This window comes from Macaca nemestrina, chromosome 10 (genome assembly GCF_043159975.1).
Source record: "Macaca nemestrina isolate mMacNem1 chromosome 10, mMacNem.hap1, whole genome shotgun sequence".
NCBI lineage: Eukaryota > Metazoa > Chordata > Mammalia > Primates > Cercopithecidae > Macaca > Macaca nemestrina.
Window position 1 is genome coordinate 28478840 of NC_092134.1, and position 18734 is coordinate 28497573.

At 49.4% G+C, this 18734-nt stretch overlaps 1 protein-coding gene and 1 long non-coding RNA gene across 4 annotated transcripts in view; one reads left to right on the top strand and one right to left on the bottom strand.

The window, feature by feature from the left end:
• Positions 1-18734, bottom strand: part of LOC105497716 (carbohydrate sulfotransferase 11) — a 309881-nt gene that overhangs the window by 13679 nt on the left and 277468 nt on the right. The gene's annotated exons all lie outside the window — the stretch shown is intronic.
• LOC139356663 (uncharacterized) lies at positions 6021-8840 on the top strand. Its single transcript, XR_011608902.1, has 3 exons — positions 6021-6234; positions 8120-8364; positions 8466-8840. It is a non-coding gene; the product is annotated as an uncharacterized lncRNA (long non-coding RNA).

The window sequence follows — 18734 nt, forward strand, 5'->3', positions numbered from 1 at the left end:
CTCCCCCCAGTTTCCCCCCACTTCTCCCTCCACTCCCCCCAACTCCCCCCTACTCCCCCCACTCCCCCCACCATGCACCCCAGGTGTCTCTTCCTCCTAATCTCCCCCCTCCCCTCACGCCCCCACCGGGCATGCACCCCAGGTGTCTCTTCCTCCTAATCTCCCCTCTCCCCCCACGCCCCCACGGGGCATGCACCCCAGGTGTCTCTTCCTCCTAATCTCCCCTCTCCCCTCACGCCCCCACGGGGCATGTGCTCCAGGTGTCTCTTCCTCTTACAAGGACACCAGTCAGACTGGATCAGGGCCCCACTCAAAAGTCCTCATTTTTCCTCAGTCCCCCACTTAACAGCCCTCTCTCCAAATACAATCACCTTTGGAAGACCTAGGTGTTGAAAATTCAACATATGAATTTGGGAGGGACACAATTCAATCCACATAACACCAGGAGATGCTGATGCTGCTGGACTGGGAACCAAACTTTGAGAACCACAGTTTTATACTATTTGGAAATGACTGTAATCTAACGTCTTTCACCAATTCACAGCTATACCTAATTACAAAACACAGAACCCAGGTTTGCCATCTGCTGCCGAGAGACTCCTAGATCCACCCCCAGCCCCAGCCTCCAACTCCCTTCATCTCGCTTTGATCTCTCAAAAGTATAAATTAGGTCAGAGGAGGGCTGATTCTAGGAAACCGTGAACATGGCTCCGGGCTCTGGGCTGTGTCCTGCATTCTCGTTTAGATGTCTATTTTTAATTTGGACATTTATAAAAGGCAACCATAATTAGTTTAAGTACCAAATTTAGGGACTGTTTGAAAAAGTCTTTAAAATTTTACTACGTTTCATCTTAAAAGGAAGAGCTGGTTTCCCTTAAATTAAAACATTTCTGCAGCGTTTGCAATTTCCCTCAGACACAGACACCCAAACAGGAGGAAGAGAGGTTGTCCCCTTTGACTGTCTCGGGGTGGGCAGAGTGAGGAGGACATGCAGGGAAATCGACCCAGAGAAATAGGTACATTTGGAAGCACCAAGTGACTGACGGTTTTCTGAATCTGCCTTTAACAACTGTTAGCTTGGGTCTAGCCTCAGTTTCTCCACTTAAAAATCTGCATGCAAAACCCCTTTCAGCATCTCAGTTGCGCTGCCATCATCTGTCTGTTTCAGAACTGGGGGAGGGGGAGGAGTACCCCATGAGCTGATTTGCTCTGATTATATGACATTTCCTTCTGGTAGAGGAATTCCTAAACTCTCATGAAAAGGGCTGGTCATGAGGAATCACTGAAGACACCACATTCACAGCAAAAAAAAGGGTCACATGTTTATACCAGCTACCATATACTGAGCACTTACTATGTACCAGCTACTGTTGATCTTCACATGCTATGAGGTAGGTATCATTAGTATTTTCAACTTGTGGATGAGGAAACTGAGGCACAGGGAGAATAACTGACTTGCTCAAGCTCAGGGAGCTAGGAACTGGGTCTGGGGTTCAAGTCCCGGCAGCCTGTGCTCTGAGACCCCGCATGGTGCAGCCTCCTGGGGTCTGGAGACCCACCTGGGAGTTATCAGCTCCTGGGCGGTCACTAGAGGTGTGGGTCTCAACCCTCGTAGCTCACTGGGATCACAGGAGAGCTTTAAACACGGAGGCCTGAGTCCCACCCCAGAGATCCGTTATATTTAATTGCTCCTGGAAATCTGAGGCTACCCGGGTGAGACCCCACTATTTCAGGAGCTCCAATGCCAGGAGCTATAAGCTAAAGCAAAGACCTGGACCGGAGTATTCACTGGCATATGATCTTGGGCCAGTTTCATCTTCCTGGTCCTCAGGTTTAAGATAGGGGACTTTTCATTCAGTAGAGCCAGGGGTCAAAGGTCTAGAAGGCCACAGGTCTCAGACATCTTTGGGTGCATTTTAGAGGAAGCACTAAGAATTACATAATGCTCAAAAACTCTTAAGTTTAGCAAAGAAAGGAGAAAAATATTGGGCCTTTAAAGAAACGATCTGCTCTGGACCTGCTGCAAAATGTAAAGGGTTTAGGAAAGAAGTGATTTCATATTAACTGACATTAACGTTGTCAGGGAAATTGGTTTCTCTGGATTGTAACTTGTCACTAGGGAAGCACCTGTTTGACTGCAAGGAACAACAACCGAATCTCTGCAGAAGCTTTGCCTTCCTTTCCAAGGCAAAAGGAAGAAGGAAAATGCACCGTGGCTGGAAAGCATTTTGAGCCCTGAAGGTGAGGTAGGAGGCTCTGGGTGATGGTGATGGAGGGCCCGGTGTTAGCCTCTGGATCAGCCCCCAGTCAGCCTCAGCTGACACTGGCACAGGTGAGTGATAGTTCTGAGCTCCATTTTAACCTTGGGAGCTTTATAGGCAGAAGAAAATGAACAGAAAGGAAAGCCCAGGATTTGCTGAGCAATGAGAAAGGATTGTTTCACCATAGTAGTTAAAGTTCTTTTGTAGGCAGGATTTATATTGGGTGACCTGGGTTAGAGTCACAAACTCAAAGGCTCTCCAGAGCCATCAGGAAATAGAAATGAATGGACTCGGCACCTAGAATGGGAATGAACCCAATCACAGTCCCCGGGCCACTGAAGGTGGCTGATGCCACGTAGATCTCACTGATACCGTCATTAGGGAATGAGGACCTGGTCTTTCAAGATGTTTCAATTTCTCAAGAGAAGTCAGAATACAAACCCAGAGCCAACATCATACTAAATGGGCAAAAGCTGGAAGCATTCCCCTTGAAAACCAGCACAAGACGGCTGGGTGCGGTGGCTCACGCCTGTAATCCCAGCACTTTGGGAGGCTGAGGTGGGTGGATCACAAGGTCAGGAGATCGAGACCATCCTGGCTAACAGGGTGAAACCCCGTCTCTACTAAAAATAGAAAAATTAGCCGGGTGTGATGGCGGGCGCCTGTAGTCCCAGCTACTCGGGAGAATGGCGTGAACCCAGGAGGCAGAGCTTACAGTGAGCCAAGATTGTGCCACTGCACTCCAGCCTGGGCAACAGAGCCAGACTCTGTCTCAAAAAAAAAAAAAAAAAAAAAAGAAAAAGAAAAAAGAACAAAAAGAAAACCAGCACAAGACAAGGATGCCTTCTCTCACCACTCCTATTAAACACAGTATTGGAAATTCTGGCCAGGGCAATCAGGCAACAGAAAGAAATAAAGGACATCCGAGTAGGAAGAAAGGAAGTCAAACTCCCCTGTTTGCAGATGAGATGGTCCTACATCTAGAATGCCCTATTGTCTGAGCCCAAAAGCTTCTTAAGCTGATAAACAACTTCAGCAAAGTCTCAGGATACAAAATCAGTGTACAAAAATCACTGGCACTCTCATACACCAACAATAGTCAAGTCAAGAGCCAAATCAGGAACGAACTCCCATTCACAATGGCCACAAAAAGAATAAAATACCTAGGGATAAATCTAACTAGGGAGGTGAAAGATCTCTACAAGGAGAGCTATAAGCTACTGCTCAAAAAAAATCAGAGATGACACAAACAAATGGAAAAACATTCCATGCTCATGGATAGGAAGAATCAATATCATTAAAATGGCCCTACTGCCCAAAGCAATTTATAGATTCAATGCTATTCCTATTAAACTACCACTGACATTTTTCACAGTACTAGACAAAACTATTCTATAAATCATATGGAACCAAAAAAGAGCCCGAATAGCCAAGGGAATCCTAAGCAAAAAGAATAAAGCTGGAGGCATCAGCTACCCTACTTAAAGCTATTGTACAGGGCTATAGTAACCAAAACGGTATGGTACTGGAACAAAAACAGACACATAGGCCAATGGAACAGAACAGAGAACCCAGAAATAGGACCACACACCTACAACTATCTGATACTCAGCAAACCTGACAAAAACAAACAATGAGGAAATGATTCCCTATTCAATAAATGGTGCTGGGGGCCGGGCGTGGTGGCTTATGCCTGTAATCCCAGCACTTTGGGAGGCTAAGGCAGGCGGATCACTTGAGGTCAGGAGTTCGAGAACAGCCTGGCCAACATGGCGAAACCCCATCTCTACTAAAAATACAAAAATTACCCAGGCATGGTGATGGGCACCTGTAATCCTAGCTACTTGGGAGGCTGAGGCAGGAGAATTGCTTGAACCCGGGAAGCGGAGGTTGCAGTGAGCCGAGATCGTGCCATTGTACTCCAGCCTGGGCAAGACAGCAAGACTCTGTCTCGAAAAGTAAATAAGTAAATAAATGATGCTAGGATAATTGGCTGTTCATATGCAGAAGATTAAAACTGAATCCCTTCCTTATACCATATACATAAATTAACTCAAGATGGATTAAAGACTTATATGTGAAACCCAAAACTATAAAAACCCTAGAAGACGACCTAGGCAATACCATTCATGACATACACACGGGAAAGGATTTCATGATGAAGATACCAAAAGCAATTGCAACAAAAGCAAAAATTGACAAGTGGGATCTAATTTAACTAAAGGGCTTCTGCACAGCAAAAGAAACTATCAACAGAGTAAACAGACAACCTACCGAATGGGAGAAAATTTTTACAAACTACTCATCTGACAAAGGTCTAATATCTATAAGGAACTTAAACAAATTTACAAGAAAAAAACAACCCCATAAAAAAGTGGGCAGAGGATGTGAACAGATAGTTTTCAAAAGAAGACATACAGGAGCCCAATAATCACACACAAAAGAGTTCCGCATCACTGATCATTAGAGAAATGCAAATCAAACCCACAATGAGATACCACCTCATACCAGTCAGAATGGCTATTACTAAAAAGTCAAAAATAACAGATGCTGGCAAGGTTGCGGAGAAAAAGGAACACTTATACACTGTTGGTGGGAGTGTAAATTAGTTCAGCCATTGTGGAAGACAGCGTGGCGATTCCTCAAAGACCTGAAGACAGAACTACCATTTGACCCAGCAATCCCATTAGTGGGTATATACCCAAAGGAATATAAATCATTCTATTATAAAGACACATGCACACGTATGTTCAGTGCAGCACTATTTACAATAGCAAAGACATGGAATCAACCTAAATGCCCAATAATAGTCTGGATAAAGAAAATGTGGTACATATATACCATGGAATACTATGCAGCCATAAAAAAAGAAAGAGATCATGTCTTCTGCTGGGACATGGATGGAACTGGAGACCATTATCCTTAGCAAACGAATGCAGAACAGAAAACCAAATGCCAAATGTTCTCACTTATAAGTGGGAGCTAAATGATGAGAACACATGGACACACAGGGGCCTGTTGGAGGGTGGAAGGTGGGAGGAGGGAGAAGATCAGGAAAAATAACTAATGGGTACTGGTTTAATACCTGGGTGATGACAGAATCTGAAGAACAGACACCCATGACCCAAGCTCACCTATGTAACAAACCTGCATATGTGCCCCTGAACTTAAAAGTTAGAAAAATGTAAATTAAAAAAAGAGAAGTCAGAATATCAGGTTTCATGTGAAATCTCTGTATTCTTAAATGTTAGCTACAATCATTTTACTGGTGTGGGCTGAACCATCCCTGTCTGGGTTGGCGCCTCCCCCAGGTGTTTGAGGATAGTACGGGGTGCCCTCTTCTGGCTGCTCTCAGCCCCCACCGCCTCCAGCCCAGCTGCCCCTGCTCAGTTAGTGGAACCTGTGGGCAACTGCAAGAGAAAGACAAGGTGGAACCAGCCAGAATGTGGGAGTCCCTGGTGCAGTTAGGAAGGCTCGCACTCAGTGCTGGATAGTAAGAGAAACCTGTGGAACCTTAGCTCTCCCATCCCCTTCCCTGCTTCCCTCTTCTTTGTAGTACTTATCTCCTTAGTTTATCGCAATTTACTTATTTTGCTGGTCTCTGCCTTCTAGAATGTTAACTCTGAGACGGCAGGGAGTTTTCACTAATTTTTGTTCACTGTTGTATTCCCAGTGCTTCACATACAGTGGACACTGAAAGCTTTGTGGAATGCATGAATGACTCTGGGACATTAGGGATTGTTCAGGTCACAAGACGGCCAATGAGGCTGTATGGGCTTCCTGTGCCTAAACCCGCAGCCCCTGCCTCATCTTCTGGTGGAGGTTTTTGGCTTAGAGCCTGTGGCTGCTACACAGGAACTTAGCATCAGCCCTGGGGCTGGAGGCCAAGAGAGAAGAGCGGGGACTCTCGGCCCTGGGTAGAAATGCAACAGCTTTTGACGAGGGAAGGACGCTGGCACTTTCCACCCATCTGGTGAGTCCAAGAAACAAGAGGAGGGGAATCAAATCACGCTGGAGGGGGAGGGCGCCAAGGGCTGCCCAGGAAGGACTTGGTCTGAGGCTACGTGGTACCCCCGGGGCTCCCTTTCAGCCAGGCCAGGTGCAGCTGGAAGGGCCTTACTGACATCTCAGATCAGCTGTTCGGGCTTCCGGAGGCCTGGGCAGGGTGCCGGAGGGGTGCAGGAATAGGAATGGGGCTGCTGCCAAGCTGGACTGCTTTCCGCTGAATGGTGGCCCGGAACAGGAACAATGGTGAGGAAGGGATGCAGCTCCCACACTGCTTGGGAGGCTGAATTTGCTGGGAAATCAGAAGTAAGGGCAGGCAGGCTGAGCACCTGCTGGCTAGTGCTTTGGGGTCCTCGGAAGTCGCTGCTGGCAGGAGTGGGGGAGAAGGAGCATGAGTCCACCGAGCAGTCCCGGGTGGCTTACCCCTCCCCTAGCCAGGGAGGCTGTCAATCTCCCCCACCAAGATGGGCCTCCCAGAGGGTGATGCTCTTGGGAGGCAGGGGCTTACCACCCTTCAGGATCTCCTCCTGCCCCCTCCCGTCTTTGAACCAGTTGCCTTCCTTGGTTCTCTTCCCAGACTGACCAGAATATTGTACTTCTATTTTGACCCATCACTTGAACGCTTCAGGCCTTAGTTTCCCCATTTGCTAAATGGGGACAATAATAGAGTCTACTTCTCAGGGTTGTTTTGAGGATTAGATGAGAGCCCACAAGGAAAGCACACAGCATGGTACCTGGCACATAGTAGGCACTCAGGAAGTAGTTACTATAAACCTTAGGGAGAGTGGTTTCCCAAGTGCCGGGCAGGATAGCAGGAATATTGCTTTGCCTTTCACCTGACAGCATTTCTCAATGTTCAGTGTATGAAAGAACCACAGCGAGAATCTGATGCAATGCGGGTTCCCAGACGCCACCCTGAGTAATTCTGGTTCAGTGGGTCTGGCTGTCCTGGGAACCTGCTCTTGATCGCTGCCCCGTGGTGATTCTATCAGGCCAGTTCTGAGGCTGGTGGTCTCTGTTTCACTTTGACAACTGCTGATTGAGCGTCGCTTTTACATGAGCGGGTTCTGCAGTGAATGCTAAACACATTTGTCATCTGTGCAAAATGCCTGGCTCATGGCGACTTAATCTCTCGCTGACATAGAAGGCCGATAGAGGCAATCGGCGGCAACTTAGATTGGCAGCTGTTACGCAAATTGGAGGCCTGAAGAGCAATTTTCTGGCAATATCAAGATTAGCTATTAATATGTATTAACAGACTGTAAAGGATTCATGGAATTTCACAGTAACTGAACTATGAATTGAGAGGTACCCAAAGAGGTCCATTTATTTCTTAATCAAGCAGCTCGTTTCAACAATACCCCATTTCTCCATTCCAAAGGCATGCATGAGCCATGCTCTGGGCCTTTCGTTTCTGCATGTTGTATGCTTTCAGTGAGAGGAAGTCTGGTCTTCCCCCAAGAGGAGAGGTGGAGCTAGTTCTGCAGACGGGGCTCCAAAGCCCTCCTCCCATCCCTGCCTGGAAGACACCCTCTTTCTCTCCCCAGCAGCCACCACCACCAAGCCTGGGGCCCCAACGGAGCCATTTCCACCACCTTTACCTGCACCCCTTTGCCTCAAGCTGCTCCATCCTTATCATAGTTCATGTCACTATGAACAATGTGAGCTCAACTCATGTCCCTCCCTCCAGGGCAGCTGGGATTAAGGCCCAGCTATCAGTGTCCCAGGCACTTGGTGCCCAATACTTGCAGAATTCAGAAAAGGGTGATTAGCTTTGTGGCAACACATTAACATCTTTGTAGAGTACTAAGAAGATTTTGTTTATCACTTCACTGCCTTTTTCCTCTTTCAAGAAGGACGGCCCATTTGTAATCACAGTGAAAGTGAAACAGGAAGACCATCGTGGAGTGCTAGGGGGACAAGCACATCTAAATCCATCAGCTGTTTACTGAGGAAGTTACACATCTCTGCGGTTTCTTAGGCCATGGCCAAGGACATGAAGATACAGATATCCAGGAACAGAGTCACACACGAAGGCAGGGACGTAGACTTGGGGCCCAGAGGTGAATAAGACACCCTCAATTGCATGACATCAAAGGTATTAATATTCTTCTGCCTGTAGAGCTTTCAAATGATTTTACATCTCAGAGTCCTTAGAATCCAGAACTTCAGAGTTACAAAATACCCTCTGATTTTCAGATGGCAAAACTGAGGCCCAGCGATGAGAGCTCACCCACCCACTCCCAGGAAGCAGCAGAGCAAATCCTGGAACCCAAGTATGTCTTTCTGTTGTGCTGCTGGACTGCAGAGCAAAAAGAGGGATTTTCTCCTTCTATCCACCCAGCAGCCCTTGTTGGAGGTGCAGGGATGGATTCCAGGGCAGAGCGAGGGGGCAGGGAGTGTCATCTGTGTGGTGCCATAACATTCCTGTGAAATAAAAAAAACATCTTTGCTACCTTCCATCAACCTCAGAGGAGTATTTTGGCAACACATATAGATTTACGATCAATGGAAATTATAAAACTAAAAAGACGTGAGTGACCCATTTTGTTATCCAGAATAGGGAACGTGGGATAGGTCCCCTTGGGCTGGCCTGATTTCAGAGCTCATTAAAGGAAAGTGAGGCAAGAACTGGGAAGTTTTTGCATTTTTTTTTTTTTAAAGGCTGGTGACCCTACTGAAACTAACTGGTAGAAACTAAATACATTGATTTCAGGATACAATTTTTACAGAAAATCAGTGTCTCCCTGATCTCATTCAATAAATACTGAACAAAAATGGAGAGTATTTGCTTTGAAGGAACAAAGGTTTACTCTCCCTAGGATGTCTGGGACTCTGCGGAGATGAGCAAGCTCGTCAGCACAGGCTGGAGATCAGACTCTGGAGTCAGACAGACCAACCTGGATGTAAAATTTGGCAAGGGCCCTGACCAGCCCCATGATCCGGGGTCAGTCAGATTCACTCTCCTGGCCTCAGTCTCCTCATCAGTAAAGTGAGGGCTGATGAGAGCACCAACCTCACTGGCTTTTATGAGGTTTAAAGGGATAAAGTCTGCAAAGAACTTAATGTGTCACTTGACCCACAGGTGCTCTTAATGGACAAGCAATTAATATTCACAGTTAAAAGTTTTTTTTCTCATGAAAAAAAATAGACTTCTTTACTATGTGGCTGTTTCCATCAAGGGGCAGCAGAGCAGAGTGGTTCAGAATACAAGCTCTGCAGCCAGACAGCCTGGGCTTAAAATCTGGCTCTAGCACTGACTGGCTGTGGACCTTGGGCAAGTTACTTAATCTGAGACTCAGCATTCTCATCTGTAAAATGGGGATGACGATGCTACAGACCTCCTGTGGTTATAGATGATGGTGAGAATAGCTGACTGTATGCCTCTTGCACAGAAGAATACCCTGGCCAAGAGAAGTCACTCTACCTTCTAGAAATTCAGGCCAATGTGGTAATGAAAAGATGAGGACACCTTTCCCAACTAGAATTTTACCCTAAGCTGCTGACAAGGAGGGAGAGTGGCTGATGTCACTTTCCTTTCACTTTCTCTTCCTGCCCTGGTTGGAGCCCCAAAACTGATGAGTTCAGGGTGTTCCAGGCAGAGAGGGAGAGAATGCTCAGGCCTGCTCTTGCCTGCACCCGCTGCCTAGGCTCCTCTGGCATGCACAGGCATTGGTTCCCAACCTCCCGCTGACAGCGTCTGCCACCTGCAGGTCCCACTTTGCCCTGGATGAGCTTTGGACTGGTCAGCTCGCCCCTCACCCCTGCCCAGCAGGCTGTCGACCTCCCGGCCCGATCCTCCATCTTCAGGAGCGACCCTGCAACCTGGTGGCAGCTCCATCCTTGGCCTGAATCAGTCCGATGACTGCCAGTCATGCAACCAGGCCCCAGCCTGCGGCGCTGGGGGAGCCCAGTTTGAAGCAAGATATGATTTCAGGGAGAAAGCACATATTCTAATAGGGATGAGGAACAGAAAATATGGCAATGCAGTGTGGCAGGTGGAGTGTAATTTAGTGGCCAAGAGAAGATGCTGGTGTCAGATTCTCAGATCTGGCACCTACTAGCTATGAGGTCTGGGCTTTCTCCTAAAGCCTGTATTTCCTCACTGTAAAATGGGCCAAACAGTACCCCCTGCTTCAAAGGTGGCTGTAAAGTTCAGATGAGAGGAGGGAGTTGCATGCGCCCCTGCAGGTGAGCGCTCAGGAAATGCCTCATTGCATCATGGGGCGGGTGTGAGGATGAAGTCAGGAAGGCCAGACCAGGCCCTTGCCTGGGTGTGTGTTTAGTTCATGTTCCCTGCTTTCATTAAGCACAGGTGCCATGGACACATGGCACAGGAGTGCCGTTCCAGCTTGGGAGAGCAGGGAATGATTTTCCCAAGAAAGGAGTATTCATGCAAAGCCCACAGAGGAGAAGGAGTGAGCTGGCGCCGAAGGCCATCTAAGAGGGGATGGGGCGGGGGAACAGGGAGTGAGGCCTTGAGGAGACAGAGAGCAGGGCACCTCTGCGGACCTCGAAGCCGGTCGGGAAGGGGAAGGGCTGCATGGCTGTCCCTGCACAGGCTTTATGCCCAAAATGACAGGACAGGCCGGTCTGCTGAAGAGGGATGAGCCCGTGGGGCCTGGAAAGGCTGTAGCGTCCCCCAACCAGGGCCTTCCAGAAAGGAAGCATAGCAGACATAATCACACCGGTCCAGCAGGGCGGGACGCTGGGATCCTTTTTTATACACTAAGTGGCATTCTCTGAGCCAAAGCAAAGAACAGAAAGGTTCAAAAAAGCAAGTGGGGTCGGGGCCTGGGGGGTGGGTTTTCATGAACGAATCTGCTTCCTGTGGCAACGGATGCCTTCCAAGGGAGGCCCCTTGGCTTCAGGGAACAAAGGCCCCCAGTGACAGCTGGGGACAGGCCACCCAGCCTTCCCGGGGGACAGCCTCAGCCCTCCCTTTCTGCCTGGCTCATCTTTCACCTCCCCATGCCCAGCACATTCTTAGGCCAGGCCCTCCCTGCAAAACTGCCTGGTGGGGGATTCTCCCTCCTCTATTTCTGTTCTGTTCTTTCGAAAAACATCAAAACCACAGTCTCTCAAGAGGAGTCAGAAATACCTCCACTCTGTGTCTTCCTCCACCGCCCCGAGGAAGGCACTGGACAAAAGGGTCAATGTGAGATCTGGAATGAAACAGATCTAGAAGGTTCTAGATCAACTGATCATTCACTAACTAATCTATGACCCCAAGGTGGCCAGAGAAGGGAAAACTACAAACTCACCTGCAGGGCTCTGTGATGGGTCAGGCATCCCACCAAGCACTTGACAGTCACCATCTCAGTTAATCCTCACAATAATCCCAAAAGTGATATCCCCAACTTACAAATGAGTCAACTGAGGCTCAGAGGGCTTGAATGCATGTCCCAAGGCTCAGGCCTTGCAAGTGGTGAGGCCCAGGTTCCACCCTGGCTGTCCTGTTCTGAAGTTCATGTCTTTGGCCCCCAAGTCAGCCACCCCCACGATGACCTCCCGTGTGACTTCAGACATTCCCATGGGGGATGGCAAAGGCTGATCCACAGCCCAGATCTACGTGGCTTCTGGGTACAGGGAAGCCCCTTGGGCAATGATTATTGAACTCAATTCTTAGTCGGGAAGTTCTGATTAACTTCCTTTCCTTAAAGTTGTTATGGAGTTTTAAAATTCCCATAACTAATTGCTTAGGCAGAATATCCCATAAAGATCATCTATAAATTGTGTTAAAGGAAAATCACATTTTATTCTCAAAGATACTCCTGGTCTCAGTTGTATAAGTCACAGGGTGAGGTTTGGCCTTCTTGAGCCCTGAAGCCATATTTGGTTTCTATCAAGACTCACAGTGAAGATGCTTCAGGCAGTCAAAGGACGCATTTCTCCTAAGCTTTCAAAAATCAGATTTTCAGGGCAGTTTACACATGACTTCTAGTACACCTACAGCGCTGTGTGGGGGACTGAAAGGGACTCGAAGGAGTCTCTTTCACGGACACCTGGATGGAGTTCAGAACTGAACCACCTTCTCAAAGGGCTACTCTAAGACCCCCCACTCGACCAACTCTGGGCAAATCAGTTCACAGGCCAGACTCACAGAGGGCCAGGTGGGCTTCCCGAGGCGCACGTGCAGTGGGACCCAGCCCGCCAGCCCACCGCTGCATCTCTGAGGCTTTGCTACAGCTCAGTCAGCCTGGGGTGCTCTTCAAACTGGGCCAGAATCCAGGAGGGCAGGGCATTTTCTCTGAATGTTATAGGAACTTCTAACCAGAAACATCTGGAAATACATGGGACTCTGCCGGATGCCTCTGGGTAAATCTCCAGCTCAGCCAGGCCAGGCATTCTCTGTCCGAGCCTGTGAGTCACTGGTCTCTTTCTTATCATCACCCCTACAAAATGGCCCTCCCCCACCTTCCTTCTCGCTTCTCTTCTCTCTTCTTCCTTTCTTTTCCTTCCACGGAACAGGCCACACGCAGGGCAGTGAACGTCCTGTTCCTTCTGCATGGAATGCTCTTGCCCCAGACTCTGTAGGTGCACAGGGATGGCCATCTTGCAGGGGAACTTTGGGGAAGGGAGGATTTATAGCAGAGGCGAGAAGCACGTTCTCACCTTCCCATTGGACGTTCTCCATGGAATGTCCCACAAGAACCTCAATCTCGGAATGTCTGAGAGTGGTCACTGCCCTCTTCCTGTGTCCCATCTCAGGGAATAGCACCGCTGTCTGCTCAGGTTCCCTGCCAGGTACCTAGGCACCCACTTCCCACAGCCTGGCCACAAGCCCCTATCCTGGCAACCCTGGTACCAACCACATCCCCTCGAGCCTGGACTGCTGCTGACAATCCCCTAGTTTCTGGGCTCCAAGCCTGGGTCCCTCCAGACCAAAACAGAGGCTGCGACCACGGCTCTAACTCCGCTGTTCTTGTGCTTTACACCCACGACGAGTCCCCACTGTCTTCCACGGAAAGTGCAGATGCCTGAGCGTGGCACACAGCGTCTGCATCCTGGCGCCTGCCAGCCCCTCAGGCTCTGTCTCTCAGCAGCCCTGCCCCATGCAGGGCACTGGACCCCTGTGATTTCTCCAGAAGCGCCGCGCTTTCTTGCACCTAAGGGACCTACCCAGGAGGGAGTCCCCTGCCCCCAAGTCTCTCTAGATTTGTTCACCCCTCTCTTCCTGCTAACTGTGGGGCTTTCAGACCTCACCATATTCCTCACTTCCTCTAAGATGATGTCTCTCATGACCCAGCCCCGCCACCAGGCTTGGATCAGTCAGGTATCCCCTTTTCCTGGTGCTTCGCCAGTGATCTAGGCTCATCTCTCTTATGGAGCATGGTATTATTTTTACCATTATTGCTGTTATCATTCATAGCACAGCCACCAGTACCACCAGAAGAGCTAATATACTTTGAGTTCCAGGTGCCAAGCATCGTACTGAGCTCTTATATAATCACATTTAGTTCTTCTATCACTCCTACAAGGTAGAGACATACTATATTCCTATTTTATACATGAGGCACCTGAGGCCCAGAGAGGTGGTCATTTAAGTCACAAAGCTAGCCGGTGGTGGAGCCAGGATTTGAACCCAGGCAATTGGACTCTGCAGCTTACTCTCTTCTCACAACATACTGTAACTGTCTCTTTACCCATTGGACCCCTAGCTCTGCTCCCTGAAGTTCAGGACTGTTGCCTTGCTCATCCTGGAATCCCCCGTGTTTAGTACCAGGCCGGCCCCCAGAGCAGGAGCTCAAAAAGTGTTTGTAGAACAGAAGCAAACCTGGCGATTTTGCAGTTTGCCCTGATGAGGGCATGTGGTGCCCAGCAGGATTCACATAAACAACACGATGATGATACAGAATCACTGTGCTATTTATCAGACAAACGCAGGGCCCCACCCTTGTTTAAGCACTCCAAATCCTCCTCCTCTGGATCTCCATATTATATGTCTTTTGTCTGTGTTCTCTTGCTTTTACTTTGCCATCAAGCTCCCAAGAAGCAGAGCAACAGTTCTCACAAATCCTCCTCATCCCAGGGCATGTAACTGAGTGCCTACCAGGAAAGGCTGTTGGTGGCTGACTCGGTATCCCATGGGGTGAAGGGTGGAATGAACCACAGGGCGATAACCCCAGCTCCTCATTCCTCCCCATGGCAAAGTAAGAAACACGGGTCTGGAGTATCGCAGGCCACCCCGTTTTCCACCTGTGACTGTGTTCATCACTAGGGGAGGGAGCAACAGCAGGCACTTGGCTTCAGATCCGAAGGTCCAGTCCTGCCCTTGTTAGCTGCACAACCTCGGGCAAGCCGACCTCTCTGAGCCCCAGTTTCTGCAACTATAAAACGGGCCCAGGGTGAGATTGAAATGAATGACATTCACCTCGTGCCTACACAGGGCCCGGCACTGCTGGTCCTTCAGGAGGGATCTTGCCCCCCTAATCCTGAGGCCAATCATCTTTCTGATGAATTTTGGGGCTGAATTTTCCTCAAGCAGCTCTGTATCTCCGACTATCTCAAGGTAGTTGGATTTAAATTTTTAAAAAAAGAAAAACAAACAGAAAAGCACATCCACTTCTGCAGAGAAGCATGGGCTGGGGCCTGAGCAACCACCTCCCTGTGCCCCTCTGGCATCAGTGCTGACCGGGTACCTCTCGATAAGTAGTTCTGTTGGCAGGAGCTGGCCCGCCCGGCCTTCCCTGCTGTTTATCTCACAGCTACTGGCCCAGGGAAGCCCTGTTGCCTTCTTCAGAGGAAGAGTGCCCAGTCAAAAGCTACAGAGATTGCTGCTTGTGGCAGGGAGGAGGCATGAGCCCACGTTCCTGGGCAGCCCCCACAGGCACGCATTTTCGCCAGGGCTGGGCCATGGGGGTGTGGCAGCCATCAAGGCATCGTCAGAAGGCCCAAAGCTCCCCCCCCCAGCTGGTTTTTCAAAGAAACCAGACCCATCACCCAGCTCCTCCTGCCTTACAGTGTCAAAAGCAGGGTTCCCCTCCTCAGAGGCAGGATAGATAAGATCAGTGCAGCCAACCAATTTCCCTGGGTTTAAACCCATGGGGGTTTGAATGTGGTTCTGTCACCTACTTAGCTGTGTGATCCTAGGCAAGTTACTTCACCTCTCTGTGCCTTAACTTCCTTATCTATAAGGTGGGGATAGTATTACGTTGATGCAAAAGTAATTGCAGTTTTACCATTAATTTTTTTTTTTTTTTTGAGGTGGAGTCTCGCTCTGTCACCCAGGCTAGGTGGGGGTGGTGGCGTGATCTCCGCTTACTGCAAGCTCTGCCTCCCGGGTTCATCCCATTCTCCTGCCTCAGCCTCCCAAGTAGCTGGGACTACAGGCACCTGCCCCCATGCCTGGCTAATTTTTTTTTGTATTTTTAGTAGAGAGGGGTTTCATTGTCTTAGCCAGGATGGTCTCGATCTGACCTCGTGATTCGCCCGCCTCAGCCTCCCAAAGTGCTAGGATTACAGGCGTGAGCCACCGCGCCCGGCCACCATTACTTTTAATGACAAGAACCACAATTACTTTTGCACCAACCTAAGAGAAGTACCAACTTCACAGAATATGCAAAGCATTCAGAAGAATACTTGAAACACAGTGTGTGTCAAAGTGTTGGCTGCGATTCCCAACAACTGACCCTGATTCAAGGGTTCCATCATGCAGCCTTGGGAGGGAGGGTTGAACACAGGGGAACTTGCTGGGTTTAAAGATGCCCGCAGAATCAGGCAAGGCCCTTTCTTGACACCCACAGTCACAGTGTTACTGCCTCCCACAAAAGCCTTATAAATGTCCCCTTTCCTCTTCCTTCCATGCCATGGGGGAATCTTGGTTCTACTCCAAGGTCTTTTCCCTGTGGGATCTGGAAAGCTAGACTCCAGATTTTGCATCTAGCAAAAAACAGTCTGGCCTCATAGCTACATTCAAGGTATGTCTTACCTATGTCATCTTCCAGTTAAATAACCCAACGGCAGAACAGCATTGTGGGAAGAGGACACACCCCGGAGACAAGGTGCATGGGTGAAATCCCAGTCCGTGACCTTGCACACATCACCTCACTGGTCTGGGCCTCAGTTTCCCCTTCTCTCATAGGCCTGGTCATACCTGCTACACAAGGGTGTGCAGCAAAGATGAAGTGAGACGATGCGTGTCAAGTTCAAAGCACAGGGCTGACGCCCTCTTTGTGGACTACATGTTAGAAAATAAGTGCTTAAAAAAATACTTAATACTTAGTTCCAGAAAGAAAGCTTCCAATTCCGATGTCACTGCAAAATCAGTCCCCATTTGTTTTGCCATCTGGTCTCATCAGTGATTAGGAAGCTGGGGAGGAGGATGCCAAAAAGAATCTGGAGACAGGGGGTATCAATAGATGACGTCAGCACCTGGGTGCGGCAAATGCCCCGGTGACAGCAACACCAGTCAGATACCTGACTGAGCTCAGGTTTGGATATGGACACTTGGACACGAGGGACATTTGGTGGCTAAGCCCCAAAAAGTGTTTTATTACCTAGTGTTGTGTATGACAGGCACTCCCGCCTGTTACTTCACCCTTAGACCCTTAGAGGGGGGGTTGGGGAAGGGAGAGGAGACGTGAGGAGACTCAGAGATAGGGCAAGAAGGTCTATTTCAAATGTAATGAAAGGTGAATTTTTAAAAAGTAAGTAAAATCCATTGATTTAGCTTTCAGGCCACCTATAAATGTCCCTGGGGTCAAAACGTACGAAAACAGGTCTAGCTTTTCCGCCAGGACCTTGTCAAAGGCTGGGGAGGCCCTTAGGGAAATGAGGATCACCGCTTTCATCTTTCCGAGGCACCCACGTCTTTGGGAGAAGCCTTGCTGGGGTCTGGCTTATGGCACATAGACCAACAGAGGACAGGCTCCTGGCACAGCCTGGTCCACGCCGGCAAAGCTCACGAACCCCAGGGGCCCCAGCCACCACAGGGCATGGCCACAACCTGCCACCTCCTGCGTCTGAGCCGCTGATGCTGAGGGGCACCCAAATAAAACCGACCACCAGCAGCGCAGTCCTCTTTCCTGGAGGGAGCGGGCGTAGCGTGGAGATGGCTGCAGTTTCTCCTGCCCTAGGCCAGAGGGGAGGATGTTGGGGTGAACCTTCTGCCATCACTGCTGATTCCCCCAAAATGCCACCAAAGGTCAATCTGCTGGGCTGCCAGCCCCTGGGGCTGGCTCATCTGTCTCATTCACAGCTCTATTCCCAGTACCCAGTACATTGGGGATTAAACATTATATAGTAGACAAAGGTACCTTGAAGGAGGCCACAGTTGCGTTGGTGCAAAACCACATTTTCGAATCATGACACTGATGGACATTGTGCCAGGGAAGGAAGGGAACTAAAAATAGGAAGCCTTTACTTGGTGCTGGAAACCGGACACATGACATCCCGAATCCTTTCAACCCTGAGAGGTGGACACGCTCAGCTCCAACTTACAGATGTGAACGCTGAGGCCCACAGAGGCTGAGTCGTGGTCCCGAGTCTCAGGGCTGGCAGGGAGGGGTGCAGGGCTTTACACCCAGTTTGCTGACTCTCCTATTACAAAATGTGGCCTCAGAGCCACAGCCCTCAAGCCCATTTTCAGAACGGGGATACCAGGTTCTCCCCTCTTCTCCTCTTGATCCCCCCAAAATAAAACCGAGAGAAGCCTTAGAGGTCTGTTTTCATACTTCCAGCCCAAGCAGGACTTACTCTCTTAGACAGCCAGCCCCCTGCAGAGCCTGGAGGAGGATGACATTTCTTCGGTGCACTTGTTTCCGCTTTGGTTTGCTTATGGATTGAACTGCCTGTTTAGTTTGCTGGTGGGAGTGTCCCTGTGTGGGCTGCCCTTGTTTTCCAGGGTCAGGGCAGCTGTGCCGGGTGATAGATACATTCACCCTCCATGCCTCTAAGCCATGCTGTGTACAGTAAGTTAGCGCTCCAATGAGGGTTCTGGTCAGTCTGGGTTCTCTGGCTTGGAATGATGCAGGAGACAGCCACTGTCAAGGCACACAGATAAACAAGATGAAATGGAGCCGGCAGCCAGGACTGGCCTGAGGAAGACAGCTCGTAAGTGGAGCGCAGACAGCAAACGTCCAGGAAGCAGGACAGCTGCAGCTGTCCAGGGCAGAAGGTAAGATGAGCATCCTCGCCCCGGCTTTGACATTGAGGCAGCTGCAGTTAACTACCTCACAGCTGGGACCAGGGAGCTGTGGGGAACAGAATTTTCTGGCAGTTGCAACCCAGGAGTCTTGTAGAGCCCTTCCGGGGAACTGCTGCACCTTCCGCCCACTCCAAGTTGTCCTTGGATTCAACCTGGCCACTCCATTCCTAGATATGAACAGCGTGGGTGAGCAGAAGCCATTCCTCTCCCCATTTCTTCCCCAAGCAGACGATAAAAGGAGCGAGGATGTTACATCCTGGACTTGGGACTTTTCATATGCCATTCCCTCCACCTAGAATGTCCTCTCACCTTCCCATTCT